Genomic DNA, 12,563 nt, shown 5'->3' with positions numbered 1-12,563 from the left:
GTCTCTCTAAGGTGCAGCTGCGCAATGAAATCATAGTGCTGTGTATTACCAATAGTGTATGGGCATGATGTATCTTCTTGCACTGTTGAGGGTGTATTTTGGGCAAGCAGAATGGAGGGCACAGTCAGTTTGTGCTGGGGATAGAGATGGTGCATGTCCGGGCCTTCTGGCTACTGCTTTCATATTCATAATTCGGATATACGACCACCTCTAAAATCCGCACATTTCAGTCTGACAACATTTTAATACTGAGCATTGCTTTCTCCCTGCATACGTCCTCTTAACATTGAAATCTACTTTATATCTGTATTCACTTTTACTTTCCCAGCACTGGGGCTGTGTGAAGTAACTACTGTACAGCTGTGCATATCTGAAAACCTATTCCTTATCTCCTCTCATCCATCTTAACATATTCCTTACTATTTATTTCACCTAACTGTGTGATCTTGGGGCACTCATTTCTCTTGCTCATTTCCATAGACCAACGTATTATTACACAATACTTTTCCCTTTCTCATCAATCTTATTGGTAACTGTCGACTACAGGAAGCCTTTTTCCTGTTTGGCTCTACGCCCAGAATATGCACTTGGCCAGGAAAGCTACTTGTGAACCTGGTCCGAAAATAAAAATAAAAATACCCCCGTTGGCTTTTCAGTTCTTTTTAATATCTGAAAACATGTGCTTTCTCTATTTGCAATATGTAAAATATACGAATCGTATTATAGAAATAAAGATGGCTTATTTGTAATGCACATGTTCACTCAGAATGGTATATTGATGATAAACAGCAGATCTCTATTGTCCCCAACTCAAGGTATTTCTTGAATCCACCTTAGAAGGATGAAATGCTCAATAGGCCTAGCAGCACATGATCTCGTGTCTATATCTGAAAAGAAATGCGATGCAACTAGTGTGCATTCCATTCCATCATTTTATATCTTTCTTGTGCCTGTGTCAGCTGCTGCTGAATTTTGGGACGTAAGAATAAATAATTTTATTTAGTTGCTCAATTTCGCAATATTTGGCGAAGTAACTATCTATTTCTTAACAAAAATGCAGACATAGAACTGATAGTCTGCGTGCACTTGGGAACCGAAAAGGGCATTGTGCCTCTTTCATTGAAATATATTCTTATCTTTCATATTTAATTTGGCCATCAGATCACGTGGACTGTGGTGCATGAAGTAGACGCTCCTCAATAACTTTATCTCCTATTTCTATTCGTACTTGTTCTGTGAAAGGGACCCTCAATATCTTTTCAGAGAAATCTAGTGTGTTTGCGCTCCAGTTGGAAGTGGGCAGTGCCCTCCCCTTGATACAGGAGAATGTGGCACCTGTGTCAATCAAAAAACTATACGTGTTGTTGTTAATCATGACATTCACAACTGGGTCCACTCTAATCTTTGTGAGACATGACAACAAGGGACACACTAGAGTTGTCTGTGGGTTTATCCTGATTTGAATTGCCTCCAGCCTTGTGCTGCTGGATGGTGCCCTGTGAAACCAAATCAATGGGGGGCAGGACTGAAGCTCCTTGTGATACAGGGGCTTGTGTCAGGGGCACCATTTTGTACACAGGCATGTGTTGCTGAGGTAAATGTTGTATCTGATGTTGTGTTACCTGTGTGTTACCTCCTGGTGTATTTAAGGCACTTTGTGAAACATTGGTGACAGTAGTCACTTGACTCACTGGTGTATCTAGCCTAACTGCATCAAGAGTCTTTCTTTTCTTTAATTTCTGCTGTTCTAATTCAGCAGTTGTGTTCTCGATAGCTAATTGCCTTATTTGTGACATTAGAGATCCGATGTCTGAGACATCTGGAAACTTCTGGCGCAGTTCGTCCCATAGCGCTGATCTTATTTTATTGAAAGGATCACCATCTAATTCTGAATTAGTGGTGCAAAGCCTTGTGTTGATGCGTGAAAACATATCCTCTGCATCCTTTCCAATCAGGGATGTGAGTAGACTTTTCATATCCCAAATGGCCAATGACACACTTGAAGTGTCATTTTCAAAGGCTTCTATCCACTTTCCCGCACCCTCCGTGAGGGGTGGGAGTTCTCTCTTTAAATTTTCTTTGTCCGTTAGGGACCAAGTTACTGAGGTAGGGGGGTCATTGACCTCCTTGGACAGCAGGGGCAGCTGGTGTGTTACCCCTGTGGGTCTTGTGTGATAATACCTGCGTGCGTATTTCTTCCAGACCCTTAGGCCTTCGCGCATGTAGGTATAGTTCCAATCGTCATTTCCTTTTTCCTGCAATATACATTCTTCAGCAGTGGCCATTTCATTTGGCTCAAAGGAACCCTCTCTGGGCCAAACCTTCATTTGAGATGCATTTGTTTCTGTCCAGTCTGCCAATTTATCTGAGAATGGATTGACATAAAGGTCACTCCCTTCTCCAAGTATCACTATCTCATTTGGCGTCAGACCATTAATCAGTGGCGGTCTTGGCCTGTCAAGGGTCATATGGTGCAGTACACCAGATCTGGTGGTGTGCAGATGTGCTGTACCTGATGCATCATATTCCTGTTGGACGTCATCCAGTCGCCCATAGTTACCTAATACTGCAAGACTTTCTATCTCTCTTCTTCTCTGCCTTCTCCTCTCTTCTGCCTGTTCGAACATTTTTGGCAGATCCAAATTGTCTCGCTCTAGCTGTGGTCTCTCTAGCCTACGTGGTGTAACCACTGGAGGTGATGTCTGAGGCATAGGTGTAGGTGGTCGTGTCACCTGAGTGTTATAATCAATGACTGTAGACGGAGCTTGGGGCACACTTAAGTTGGCTGTGAGAGAAGCTGCTATGTTGATCTGTGGTGAGGCTACACTTTGTGCTTCCTGATGTAAGTCTATCCATGGCCCTTGCTGTGGCATGATAGTTGGGACTCCACCACTGTGTGGCTCTACCTCCTTCACACTACTAGCCACTTCATTTGGGGCTTGTTTTTTCTTTGCACCCATCTGCTCAGTCATTCCATCCCCTATACTGGCTAGGTATAATGACAGTTGCTGGTGTGCTGCTGTATTTTCTGTGGGGCTTCTTGAGTACTGTGTGTGTGACACGTCCCCTACTTCTTTACCTGTTCTTTGGCATAGGTCACTTTCTGTCCTATTCCTGCTAATGTCTCCCTCAGTTACTACCTCAGAGGGATACTGTTCGCTGTCTTTCTTTACTTCATCGAATTGTAGCAGGTGTTCTTCCTCTCTATTAGGACCTGTGTTAAGGGGCTGCCACTCATTATACTGACTCTGTGTATTGCAATGCTGGTGGCTCGGGAATCGGAATGGGCCATAATGTCTTGTTCTTGTTCTTGGGGTATCGTGATCCTCAGTGAGGGAAGTGGGTGCTGGGCTGTCGAGTCTGGGGAGTGTCATGTAGGAGCTGTGCTGTGAACCACCAGAGGCCTCATGGCTCTCTTTGTTTTCTTCCTGCTGGGGGGTGCAGAGTTGGACACGTCTCATTTTTATTATCAATAGCGTGTCAATTTGACCTGGCATTACTGAAGCTGCATCCTGCAGTACTGGACTTTGCGAACTTGGGGATAGCTGGCCTAATGTACTCTCTGAAGTACTATCTTGTGAATTATCTGAGATGTCTGGGGCTGAGGCATCGTCATGGCCTCTGGCTGCCTGGACATCTGATAAAAGTTCTATGTCAGTCTTTATACCCTGTCCTAAATTAAAGTCATCTGCGGCATAGGCTGGTGGATGTACTGTGGGTGTTGACATTATCCTTCTGTGTGGTGTGTAGGCTGGCGTAAGTGTGCAACGCCACCGGGTATTATTGTCAGCCTTACCTGCTGCAAGTATGTTATGTCAATTCCTAGGGCTGAGATTAGCGTCAAAATGACTGTACATGTCAGGGGTGAGACAGACTCAGGGGATGTTGCTGTATCCTCAGAAAGGGCAACAACACAGCCGTTCACTATGTGTACCGTAATCTGTAGTCTTGGATCTTGTGTGGGCTGTCTGCTCATCTCCTAGAGTCGAGTTATCTTTGAGGTAGGCTATCTGTGGCAGTGAATGTGGCGAAACTAATCTCCTTTCAACATGCGGCTTTGTAAATATGCCCACATTTCTGGATAATGTGTTGTAGAAGGGTGTCTTTGTAATAGTTCTGTGAGTCTTGGTGATGGCTGCTGCTGCAGCTTGTCATGCAACTCGTGGGCGTGATGCTCACATCCTAGTGGAGTGAGGGTATCCTGTGAATCTCCCTGCCCCTCCGGGCAGCTGGTGCTTGGAGGAGGCGGTGTGAGTGAACACTGGTGAGCAGTATCAGGGCTTTCGTTACTTACTACACTACCTACTGACTGAAGTGTAAGTTGTGTGTCATCAGTGGGGGATGTATACGTTGGCACTGGGAGGCACAGTTTCACTAGATGCAATGTGGATGCCCTTATCTCAGTACCCTGTGTGAGTGGTATTCCCAACAAGTCCCACGCTTTAGATATTAAGGATATTTCCTTTCTGTTAAATTCTCTGAGTTTGTGCGCTCACGTTCTGCAGTGATACAATTTTATTGTTCAATATGTGTAGGACTACCTCAACTTGTTGTCCACTATAGCTCATCTGTACTTTCTTTTGTTATATGTATGTATATGTATTAAAAACAGGCTGACCTCCTGTCCGTTGTTTTCGGGGTCGGGACAGTTTACCACAAGCTCATCACCCAATGCTTCTATAAGGACAGAATAAAATGCTTCTCTAACTTCTTCCTTTTCTGGACCGTTGTAAATACCTTCTGGGCAATTGTCTGGAAAGTGCAGGGCACTAGGGTTGTTACCAAAACAAGCCTCAAGGACCTGGCTATGCAGAGGGTGACGAGGCCACAATGATGTCACAATAACTGGTATCTCTAATCCCGGTATTGTCATAAAAACCTGCACGTGTATGGCGTGTGTCGTTTTGTATGTCCTATAGTCATGTATTCTATTCATTTGTGTGGAATGCAGTTAAAAAAGAAACATTTCTTATTTATTCTAAACGATCTGTAGTTTAAAAATAACGCAGAGCACTTCCCTGAGACTTCCCTCGTGAAGCCTGTAGTTGCTTGTAGAGGGAAGGGGAAATCCTGAATGCCAGATGCACACAGGGGAGCAGCAGCAAGAAAAAAGGAAAACAATATATATGTGTGACAACCGTGTGGCTCGAAATGCTGTAGCTTATAGACTCTCTTCAGCTAGCCAGTGGCAGATCAACATACATGGGAAACACAGAAATGCATTTACAATCTCCCTAGTTATTGAATCTCGCTAAAAGAACAGTCTTCAAATAATGGTCACAAAAAATATTAGCAGCAGCTTCTACTTAGCAGGTCCCCTCCCTAAATGATAATGATGGTACGGGGCCAGGCATCACAGTTGTGCACAGCAGTCCCTACTTAGCGGGCCTTTTACCCTTAAGTGGTAATATTGGTATGAGGCCAGACAACACAGTGTTACACAGAAATTCGATGTTCACAGGTTATAATCAGTCAAGGAAAGATGAATGATCACAATGCACCTATAAATCAATAGTATAGTCTCGCTATGGTCAGCCTCTGTGCCAGCCAGTGACTCCCAACAAAAGAGACCACGAAAACAGTAAGGATCACACGAGTTTGTTCTATGAACCTAAAAATACATTCACCATTAAACACTAGGCGCTAACATGCAGGTCTGTGCCTAAACAGGTATCTAAAAAGAGGAAAGTAAAATGTAAACACTTTAACAATTATTTTTCATAAATCACGCTCTATGGCCACTAGAGTGTGCTAGAGTGCTCCTTATACATGTGAGGCAAACCAAAAATAATTAATAAACCACGTTTAGCTTGACAAAAAATGTAACGCCTACAACATGAGCATATAAACTTCTTAGTCCTGCACAGAACTCTTCCCTTGACATACAGCAGGGGATATCACCGCTAAATTAAGGAAAGATCAAAGGTCACGGTAGCTAATCGGACCTGCTGAAACTCCTTCTTTCTCATGGACTACTGACATGAGAGATTACCTCGTCTCTGTCACTCCTATCAAACAGAGGATCACTTGCACAAATATATTGAAAAGATGCTAGACGCAACCCTTTCCTTCCTTGACACCCTGTTGCAGATGTATCAAAGGCCCTCCCCCTGTGGAGAGGCTCCACTAAGCTGAGAGACCTGCCACGTGCGGTCCTCCTTCCCTGAAACTTCAGAGGGTCACTTAAAAAAAACTAATAGATGTATTAAAGGTCCCCTCCCTCTAGAGAGGCACCGCGCTTAAGAGTAAATATAGAACAAGCCTTGACAATTCGACTGCTACAATCCTTCTTAGTATTTACACGCGGCTTAGCAATAACATGCGACTATTTATAAAGCAAAGTGAAACACATATCTCAATAATGACCCAACTGCAGGCTCAGTCTCCACTTAGCACACAATCCCTCCTCTGCGTAGAATCAAATAACAAGGTTAACAGACAGGAAACCTGGACCATTGGTAGAAGCACGCACTGCTGCCCACAATAAAGCACACCATTCGAACCCAAGAGAGAGAGAGCGCAGCGGCGGGCAGACACAATATTATGTATGCTTACCCTCAGCGTTGCGTTCTCCCCTCACAATGGTCCAGCAGGACGGCTGCAGAGTCCTTTAGCAGTTTAGTACTTCCTCCTTAGGAACCGGCTGCATCCTGTCAGTTTAACTCCTTATTATCACGTCGAGGTCACCACTTGTTGGAGGGGATGATTTATTAGGGGCAGAAGGGGCCAGGGGGACTCAGTGCAGCAGCTTTCAGAAGCCGCGCTGGCGAGACCGTGAGTGAGAACTAAGGGGATTAGGACGGCTTAATTTGCACCGGGGCAGACCTGGACCTCTTGCTCTAAAACAGGAAAAGAGCATACATATGAGCTTTGGAGACTGAAGCTTGGAGTTTTACAATTTATTTGAAGACACAGCTTCTAGAAATAATCAGTGATAGCATAAACACCACATAGTACTTGGTCCTGTACCCAGCATTCTCTTGAAAGTCACATGGACCAGTTTGAAATTACAAAGTACATTTTACAGCTGCTATGAGAGAGAGAAACCATACTTTAAGAACACTGGTGAGGCATGATGCATATTGCATAGAAGAGGTTAAGCACATATTATTGGGCACACTCACCACTGCATGTATGATGTCCTGAAAGTATAAGTTTAAAAACCTTCAAATGCAGTGGAGATAAAACAAAGTCAGAGAAAGCATAACATTTCAAATAATGGAATACAACTTTAAATGCAACAAGGAAAAAGCATTTCATTACAGCAGAATCTAAGTACATGAAACCTAAGTACATGAAACAAGGGCTATCTCGAGTAACCCCTGGGAAAAACTCTTGTCCGCCACCCATGTGTTGACGGGGAGTAGTTCAACGATAATCGGGCGGACCACCCTTTTATACTTGTTCAGGGGTGAGGGGCCTATGGTCACGCTATATTACGTCACCTCGAACCACATATCCTTCTATCGCCTCTCACGCCCCTGCCTGGTGACTTTCCCATCATTAGTGTAGATGTGACTACCTTCTCGTAATTGTGTGGCACGTATGCTAGCCTAGACTGAGTTCCTGCCATTCTGACTGGAAGTTTGTCATTAATCAGAAATGTGTTATTATTGCTTTGAAGGGTTCTATTCATGTGTCAATCAGGCAGTCTGCGATAATATTACGCTACACTTATCCTCAGTTTATCGGATATCTTGCTTGACGTAGCTGTGGTGGGAACTTCCCTTATCCTATTCATGGCTTAAGTGGGGGACGTGGGGCATGTTGCAAGATTTATAGAGGAACTTGACTTCTACAGTGTGTGCGAAATATACAATGAGGTGGGGCCTGGTAGGGGTGCTGAGCTTTGCAGACAAGAGCAGCTGGGTGAAGCTTGGGTCAGACCTGCTTTCTGCTTCTGCTTAAGCTAAGAGAAAATGGCAGTGCTCAGGGCAACGTAACTGAGGCCTGTAACTTCTAAACAGCAGGGCGTACACAGGGGTCATGTTGTGCAGGTGACAGGTGTGTCCTTGGATAGCTGTGCAGCTAAAAATTCTCCCTCCAACAAATCCATGCTGAGTTGTGTATACCAGCCCCTCAATTACCCTACTGAGCCTTTGTGAGAGAGCTTTGGAGTATATTTTTGCATCCGCGTTCATGAGCGTGATTGGCCTATATGAGCCAGGGTCCAAATGCGATTTTGTTTTTCTTCAAAATGACTATAATACTTGCTCCGGCTCATGATTGTGGTATATTTTCCCCCATCTGTGCATGCCTTAAGATTTCTAGCATATCAACCCCCAAAGTGTCCCAAAAAGTCCTATAAAATTCCGCCAGTATTTGGTCAGGTCCCGCGGCCTTCCCAGAGGGGAGTTTCGTTACCGCATTATGTATTTCTCCCAGTGTTAGTGGTAACTCCATAGCCTCTTTGTCCTCCGCGTTCAATACTTTATCAGGAGTGCCTGCTAAGTAATCCTCTACCTCCTCTTCCCCCACTCTCAAGTCTTGATCATAAAGCTCTGAGTAGCACTCCCTAAACACCTCCCTCACTTCTTCCACCTTAGTCACAACATTCCCCCCTTTATTCTTGATTTCTTTAATTTCCCCAGCTGCCAGATCTTGTCTAATACGAACTGCTAGCATATGCCCAACCCTCTCATTAAATTCGTAACATTTTTCCTTTTTTGCTAGATAGTTGCTTGCTGCTTTATTTGCCAATCTTTCACCAGTCTCTGCCTTTTTCAACTCTATTTCTAATAGGATCTGCTCAATAGGTTCTTGGTTTATAACCGACTGAATAAGCTGTTGTTCTAAATTCATTAGATCCTGTAGCCTATTAGTTAATTCCAGTTTCTCTTTCTTGCTCCTATGTAAAGTATAAGCCAACGTTTCCCCCCTTATCCCTGCCTTGAATGTATCCCATACCACTCCTGTGGATGCCGTGCCTCTATTTACCTCCCAGAATTGCCTAATCCACAGCTTCATTCTACTGACATACTCAGCCTCTTTGAGTAACCCTCTTTCAAAAGTCCAATTGTATTCTTTGTGATTGAAATTGCAGTTCTGAGAGATAGTCAACACCAGTGGATTGTGGTCTGAGAAAACCCGGGGTAGCTTTTCTATTTTCAGTTTTGGTACTAAGGGGCTAGAAGCTAAAAAAAAATCCAGTCTGGCTATAGTTTTGTGGGGAGCAGAGTAGAAAGTACTACCTGTTCCCGTAGGATTATATGCTGACCAAACATCTACCAGGGCATTATTATCCATTAAATTGGCAATGGCACTTCGTGTTTTCTTCTTGCGGTCTCCCTTCATCCCCCCTCCCGACATACCCAGCCCTGATAACCCATTAATATTAAAGTCCCCACAAAAAATTATTGGTTCTGGCCATAATGCAAGCTCAACATCTAGAAAGTCAAATAGATCGGGTTCATCTTCATTAGAACCATATACAGATGCAATTGTGTATCGACCTCCAGCTGTTTCTCCTTCTACCACCACCCATCTACCTTCCACATCTTCCTTCTTCCTCTTTATTGTCATAAAACCTTTTTTTGCAAGTATAGCCACTCCTTTTGTTTTTTCCTCTTGCTGCGTGTATGCTAAAACTTCATACCCTAACTGATCCATAAGATATCTATCTTTCCCTCTCACATTTGTCTCCTGCAGGCATATAACATCTAGTTTTAATAATCGACACATAGCCGCAACTTTCTGCCTTTTCCCGCCATCATTCAGACCACAAATATTAATGGTAGCAAGTCTTATCGCCATGTAGTTTTGAAGTAAAGCCCATAATCATTCTCCTCCAAATTTTTACTGCCACCTGTTTGTGTCTACATATCTTCTTAACTTGTGCTGTACATACCCTTAATTCTTCACCACCACCTTCCCACCCCCCCCCTCCCCCAGCCCCCCCTTGTCCCCCCTCCCCTTGCTAGTCCCCCCCTGTTACAGGCAAATAGGTCAATAGTGACCTATGTGTGGCTGCTCACTACTGTAGTGTCGCTTCCTTCTCCCGCCCATCCTGCCCGTTTATTAACATACTCAATACTCTCAGTATTGTCGTATGCATCTTATGCTGGTTCAGATTCCCTACTCTTCCTGCCTTTCTGAGTCTCTGTAATCTCTGCGAGATATTCACCTGCCTTTATCTCCGAAAAGAACATTCTGGTGCGTCCCCCTGTAACAACTTTCAACTTTGATGGATACATCAAGTATGCTTCAGAACCCTGACGATGGAATGGAGTGATAAGCTGCCTGAGTTTACATCTCCTTTCCACAGTCGTGTGACAGAAATCTGGCCTAGTAAAAAATGTGATCCCATCGAATGACTTCTTTCTATCTGGCCTAGCAGTCTCCATAACTTCCTGTCTAGCCAAGAAATTCCCGAAGAAAACTAGCATTGCCCTAGGTAAGCCATTCTGATTGGTGCCTCTTGCTCCCTTCTGCGTCAGTGGGAATCTGTGCGCTCTCTGTACTTCATGTTCCCACTGCCACTGCGCCTCTGGATATGCGCCTTTCAGTAATTTAATCATGAACCCTCTTGGGTCCTTCCCTTCCAATCCTTCCTCCAGTCCCAAAAATCGCAGGTTGTTCCGCCGTTGGCGATTCTCGAAATCTTCCAGCTTCCACTGTAAGTCCTCGATCACATTTCCTTGCTCTGCTCTTGAATTCTGCCAGTCTGTGACTTCATCCTCCAATCTCCCTGTTCTCTCTTCAACCTGTTCCACCCTACCTTCCACCTCTTCATATTTTCTGTTCATTTTCCCGATGCTTGCTTGTATTTTTTTAGTGTCTTGTCTTGCTCTTCTGCTTTCTAAGCGGGCCTCTAGGTGCATTTGTTTCAGCATGGAGAACATTCCATCCAAAGTCGCTTGTGGTGGCATATTAGTTGCGTCTTGAGAGGCATTTAGAGGGTAGTTCTCAGGTGCATCACCCAAATCTTGTTCCTGATACATTTTGGAGGTACTACCATAATCCCACAGCAACTTCCTATTTGTGCTTGATGCTGCTCTATCTAATATCTCTATCTCGCCGTATCATAGTTCTTCTCTTTTTCTTCTGTGTTTCCTTGCTTCTATGCTCGCTGGAGTGAGATCCTTCTGACTCTGTCCCTGATGAGATATCTGTGGTAGTACCCTCCTCCTCTGACCCCAATAGAGAAGAATCTGAGCCCTCAGTCACGGAGTAAAATTTTTCCGCCTCAGGAGAACGTACTCTCCTTCCTTTAGCCCCCTTTGTTGTGCGACTCTCTAGACTTTTCATGCTTCCCCAGTTAGACTGTGTTATGACATTCCTGTCAGCAGGTGTGGGCGCTAGATTAACCTCCATCAAGGCTTCAAGCATTTGGGCATTATTAACGTTCACCGGGACATCCGTCTCCTTCATCTGCCCATTGCTTAGCTTACCAGTACTGTTCATAGTCGCTGTATCTGCATCCGCGTCTGAGTTCTCGCCAGACTTCTCAGAGTTCTCCTCTCCCTGCGCGGCTCCCGCTTGAGGCGTACACGTCTGGGGTCCCGGTTGCCTGGCAACCGCCGTGCTTGCGTCCTCGCGGTGGGCGAGAACAGCTTCCGCATTAGCCTCCGTGTTTGAGACCGGGATGTTTTCACTGCTTTCAGAAACCAGTATCGAAGGCTGGATTTTCCCCGCAAACGCCTCCGTGACGGTGGATTGTCGCAGATCTCTTCCAGCAGCAGGTACAGTGAGCGTGTGCTTCGGCGCTCCACTATCCGATTGAGGACGCCTCTGTTGTTGTTGCATCTGTCCTTTGGCGCCCGGAGTTCCTGCTTGCACCGCTATCTTATGCTCAGATTTCTCTTTTTCCTTTACTTTCATGGATTTGTCTGATTTCTCTCCCTTTTTAACCGGAGTCTTCTGGGCAGTGTTGCTCGCGGCGGTAGCTGCTATGGCTTTTTTGCTCAGCGTAGTTTTCGGGATTGCTCCAGTGCGTTGCGACATTCTTAAAACTGCAGCGATACCTTGAGTAAATGCCTTCTTGAAATGTTCTCCGTAGTATAGTTTCAGGGTTGTAATCACCTTCTGTAGCACTATAATGCCAGTACCTCCTTTAGCATTAAATACTCTTTGGAAAATCAGCATATTTTACACCATCGTCCAGCCTCATAATCCATGGGTCCAGGAGAAGGATTGAGTGCGACTGCTCTCTACAGCAGCATAGCGGCCATCTTGCCCTTTCCCGTATCTATGCCTCCACTCCCGGCCAAGCAAATCCATTGTATTTTTCTGCCATAACTTTTCTCTTGAATTCATGTGATTTGTTTGAACTACAGTTTTTTAAGGAACAAGAATAGTTTTGTTTTACAAGTGATCTTAATCTCCACAGCTCATGTTAAAAGGATCAACCTGTGGTTGCTGTCCTCAGTGCTGACCCTTTTTTGTGAGTGTTTAATTTGTTTTTTAGTTTAGAGCCAATAAAACCTATACTTGTGGGCTACTTTGTCTTCTGGAAGACTTGGGGTCAATCATGAGTTGACCAGTTATCGTGGGGAGATAAACCTGCAGATGTAATTTCTGATACTGTGTGGTAATCACATGCCTGTCTCCCATCAATTATGAGA

At 44.5% G+C, this 12,563-nt stretch overlaps 1 protein-coding gene across 1 annotated transcript in view; it reads left to right on the top strand.

The window, feature by feature from the left end:
• STK4 (serine/threonine kinase 4) overlaps positions 1-12,563 on the top strand; it is a 218,867-nt gene that overhangs the window by 109,244 nt on the left and 97,060 nt on the right. The window lies entirely within an intron of this gene.

Source organism: Lissotriton vulgaris, chromosome 7, assembly GCF_964263255.1.
Source record: "Lissotriton vulgaris chromosome 7, aLisVul1.2, whole genome shotgun sequence".
Taxonomy (NCBI): domain Eukaryota; kingdom Metazoa; phylum Chordata; class Amphibia; order Caudata; family Salamandridae; genus Lissotriton; species Lissotriton vulgaris.
Note: the sequence above shows the minus strand (reverse complement) of the source record. Positions and strands in the feature narration are given on the sequence as shown.